The sequence below is a fragment of the Panulirus ornatus genome, chromosome 57, assembly GCF_036320965.1.
Source record: "Panulirus ornatus isolate Po-2019 chromosome 57, ASM3632096v1, whole genome shotgun sequence".
Lineage (NCBI taxonomy): Eukaryota > Metazoa > Arthropoda > Malacostraca > Decapoda > Palinuridae > Panulirus > Panulirus ornatus.
The window spans coordinates 19271513-19276512 of NC_092280.1; the positions used below are offsets into that span (position 1 = coordinate 19271513).

At 48.8% G+C, this 5000-nt stretch overlaps 1 protein-coding gene across 4 annotated transcripts in view; it reads right to left on the reverse strand.

The window, feature by feature from the left end:
- LOC139766220 (prolactin-releasing peptide receptor-like) overlaps positions 1 to 5000 on the reverse strand; it is a 90982-nt gene that overhangs the window by 53509 nt on the left and 32473 nt on the right. The gene's annotated exons all lie outside the window — the stretch shown is intronic.

A 5000-nucleotide genomic window follows, 5' to 3' on the forward strand; every position in this document is an offset into this window, starting at 1 on the left:
GAGAGGACCTGTGTGTGACGGAGGGTAGGTAGAGAGGACCTGTGTGTGACGGAGGGTAGGTAGAGAGGACCTGTGTGTGACGGAAGGTAGGTAGAGAGGACCTGTGTGTGACGGAGGGTAGGTAGAGAGGACCTGTGTGTGACGGAGGGTAGGTAGAGAGGTCCTGTGTGTGACGGAGGGTGGGTATAGAGGACCTGTGTGTGACGGAGGGTGGGTAGAGAGGACCTGTGTGTGACGGAGGGTAGGTAGAGAGGACCTGTGTGTGACGGAGGATGGGTATAGAGGACCTGTGTGTGACGGAGGGTAGGTAGAGAGGACCTGTGTGTGACGGAGGGTAGGTATAGAGGACCTGTGTGTGACGGAGGGTGGGGAGAGAGGACCTGTGTGTGACGGAGGGTAGGTAGGGAAGGCCTCTAAGTGTAACATGAAGCGTCTTTTTGTGGATTGACAGAGCCCCAGCCAGCGGTCGTGGCCGGCCGGGGCAACACTCCCGCTGCTCGTGGCCGGGAGTCAGAGAAGAACGTCTTCCCATAGCTTCCGCGCAACTTGCGTCTGTCAGTGGTTCCTGTGCGCTGCGGGTAGAGAGCAGGAGGGGAAGGGGGAGAGAGAGAGAGAGAGAGGGAGGGAGGGAGGGAGAGGTGTCCTCGCTCGCCACGGACTTGCTCTTACAGGTGAGGACACTCTGCTTTCAGCGTCAGGATCGTATGTCTCCCACGGATGTCTACTGTGTCCATGTTGGCTGGCTTGGGTTCTGCTGCTGTTACACACTCCTGTGTGTGTATATGCCTCCCGCCGACCCTCACTGACATGGTCGGTGTCTCTCTCTCTCTCTCTCTCTCTCTCTCTCTCTCTCTCTCTCTCTCTCTCTCTCTCTCTCTCTCTCTCTCTCTCTCTCTCTCTCTCTGTGTACAACACCTCCGTGAACCCCACCATGCCTGTAAGATGATCTAGGACCCAAGTCATTCACTGTGGCGGCACTTCCAGCCAGCCTCACTCCTGCCTGGCCCGCCACACATTAACCTCACCTGGCATCACCAGTGACGCCCTTAACACAATATTACCTCGAGCGTGAAACAGCGAACAAGATGATTCTTATATGTATATTGATAATCTTAAGGTCATGGTATGGTCTGATAATCTTAAGGTCATGGTATGGTCTGATAATCTTAAGGTCATGGTATGGTCTGATGATCTTAAGGTCATGGTATGGTCTGATAATCTTAAGGTCATGGTATGGTCTGATGATCTTAAGGTCATGGTATGGTCTGATAATCTTAAGGTCATGGTATGGTCTGATGATCTTAAGGTCATGGTATGGTCTGATAATCTTAAGGTCATGGTATGGTCTGATAATCTTAAGGCCATGGTATGGTCTGATAATCTTAAGGCCATGGTATGGTTTGATAATCTTAAGGTCATGGTATGGTCTGATAATCTTAAGGTCATGGTATGGTCTGATAATCTCTGAACACGAAGACAGAGGTTCATCTGTGTTGGCACTGGGGCACGGTGTACCCATTTCCCCATTTGTTTTTCTCTTTTTTTTTTTAACCATATCAGAGGTCGGGTTCATGTCCTCTCACCCACCCCTTGGGGGACGTTTAAAGAGAGATGGGTCATCATCAGTGATGATTTTCGATGAGTGGTTTGGTCATTCATCCTCCCGCTTGCTTGCCTCACTCATCGTAATTCGTGCTGTGGTCGCACACGGTGTCCAGGGTGGCGTCATGAACACCAGAGACAGACACAGGAAAGGCTAGTGTACTCTGGCATCGTCCGTCGACCTGTCATACTGGCAGGCAAGCAGTGGTAGGCTGGTAGGATGGGCAGGTTGGTAGGCTGGTAGGATGGGCAGGTTGGTAGGCTGGTAGGATGGGCAGGTTGGTAGGCTGGTAGGATGGGCAGGTTGGTAGGCTGGTAGGATGGGCAGGTTGGTAGGTTCGGTAAGCTGGAGGATGGCAGAATGGTCGGGCGGTAGGTTGGTAGGCTGGTAGGATGGGAGATTGGTACCACGGTATGGTGGCAGGTTGGTAGGATGACAGATTTGCAGGTTGGTAGGCTGGTAGGATGACAGTCTGGCAGGTTGGTATGCTGGTAGGATGACAGTCTGGCAGGTTGGTATGCTGGTAGGATGACAGACTGGCAGGTTGGAATGCTGGTAGGATGACAGACTGGCAGGTTGGAATGCTGGTAGGATGACAGACTGGCAGGTTGGTATGCTGGTAGGATGACAGACTGGCAGGTTGGAATGCTGGTAGGATGACAGACTGGCAGGTTGGAATGCTGGTAGGATGACAGACTGGCAGGTTGGAATGCTGGTAGGATGACAGACTGGCAGGTTGGAATGCTGGTAGGATGACAGACTGGCAGGTTGGAATGCTGGTAGGATGACAGACTGGCAGGTTGGAATGCTGGTAGGATGACAGACTGGCAGGTTGGTAGGATTACAGACTGGTAGGTTGGTAGGATGACAGACTGGCAGGTTGGTAGGATGGCAGGCTGGGAGGCTGGAAGATTCTAGAGAACAAGATCTGCGGAATTACTGTCATAAAAAAAAATATAAACTATAATGATAATATTTTCCCGGGCGGGTGTTTGATCAGATAGTCGAGGCGACGTGACAGAGATAAGTAACGAACTCTTCGTTGCGATGTGGACACAAGTTGTGTCGCTTGTAGAATCCACTGAGGTTTACGGGTAGTTTCTACAGCTGGAAACGTATTAAGGTTTCTGATGCTTTATGTGAGTAAGAAGTAAGGGGGGAAACACTAAAAGCGAGACATATTATCATAATGGGTAGTATGAGTTCCAATCTGAATACCACATATGGAAGCAGAAATACGAAAAATTCACAGTTGAGGAAAAACACATATGAATATTACACAAGGAAGGGATATAGAAACCCTATCGTTCAGTACACTAAGCAGAGCCAAGCGAGACAGTTATTGTCCTGATGTGGAGCTGAGGTTAGGTTGGGCTCGTCTGAGTCTCTCTGACAATCGTCACCCAGGAGCGCGTTCCTGCCTTCCAGCAGGTATAGCTTGTGGCGGGTCCCATCCGTCTACATCCTATTGGCAAGCCATCAGAGAGAGAGCCATATGGCGGTGATCATGTTTGTCTGGATGTTGATCACAGGTGCTTTCTCTCCGATGGGAATCACCACCACTGTACAGCGGTGGTCATCCCTGAGGATGGAGGAGGAAGAATACTTCCCACGTATTCCCTGCGTGTCGTAGAAGGCGACTAAAAGGGAAGGGAGCGGGGGGGCTGGAAATCCTCCCCTCTCGTTTGTGATTTTCCAAAAGAAGGAACAGAGAAGGGGGCCAAGAGAGGATTTCCCTCAAAGGCTCAGTCCTCTGTTCTTAACGCCACCTTGCTGACGCGGGAGATGGCGAATAGTATGAAAAAAATGAAGCATATTTACCTACCCTGGGAGTTTCCTGATTGTCCAACAACAGGCGACTGTAGACTCTCCCTCACACACGCAGTGGTAACGTGGCTGACTGAAGAACATACTGCCTTCGCAGTGACACCAACACACACACACACACACACACACACACACATACACACGGGCCTGTGTGATGTGGTGGTGAGCGTTTCGACCCATACGTCATAATCATCTAAGAAGTGAGCAGCTCCGGCCCTCATCACTGACCCACTGTCCCTCCTAACTTTCCTCACTTTCATGGTCATCAACTTCCTCATTAAGAAAGTTTTGTTTCTATATTTATCTTTCCTGTCGCATTGGCCATAGACTTGGCCATACACTTGGCCATACGCTTGGCCATACACCTGGCCATACGCTTGGCCATATATGTTTTTTCTACCTCATGGTGGTATACTTTTTCTAATTTGATGTTTCCTGCCTATTTTTCCTTGATTCAAATGACCAGGTCGTCTGTCTGTCGCTGGATGCCCCTGGCTAACTATCCTTCTGTCATCTCTCGCATTTATCAGTGTCTTCCTCTTCTTCCCCTCCTCTGTTCCTCATCATCCATTATGGACCTTTCCTCTAACCTGTCCTTCATCCTTCTCTCTGTTCATCTGATCCGTTCCGATCGTCCCATTAGGACCATATCTTGGCCAAAGGATTGATCAGGCATCCGTGTCCAGAAGGGATCAGCCGATTTATGCGTCCTGAGACACAAATCTGATCGCCTCAGTAGGGAAGGTGTCAGCATCTATTACGGTGGCCGGAGGACGATCAGACACCCTCCACGGCGTCTTCGGCGCCTCTATATATCCCCCTGTGGCACGTATTGGATTACCCCGCGCCTCGAAGAGTTTCAGACCCTATTGAGTTCCGAACGAGCGGTCTCCATCAGGCATTAGCATCATAAGTTAATTTTCGGATGGTGTGGGCGCAGGAGGAGGGGAAACCCGTTGCTATAATACTTTATCCTCGGGGGGGAAAAATTGATGTAAGATTCAGTCGTCTGGTGAAGGAAGGAAGGAGGAGGGGGAAGGGGAAGGCGTTGAGACAGAAGAACTCGTGACAGAAGAAATGAGAGGGAATTTTTCTCTGCAATAAAGACGGGAGGAATGTTATGGATCAGCTCCAATATAACCTTGGACGGATTACTTCAGCTGCTGCAGCCAAGATGGTCGGGAAGATATGGATGCCAGGCCATGGTGCCGAGTGAAATGTTTGACTTAATACAGTAAGGTAGTAATTACCTTATACAGTAAGGTAGTAATTACCTTATACGGTAAGGTAATGATTACCTTATACAGTAAGGTAATGATTACCTTATACAGTAAGGTAATGATTACCTTATACAGTAAGGTAATGATTACCTTATACAGTAAGGTAATGATTACCTTATACAGTAAGGTAATAATTACCTTATACAGTAAGGTAATGATTACCTTATACAGTAAGGTAATGATTACCTTATACAGTAAGGTAATGATTACCTTATACAGTAAGGTAATGATTACCTTATACAGTAAGGTAGTAATTACCTTATACAGTAAGGTAATGATTACTTTATACA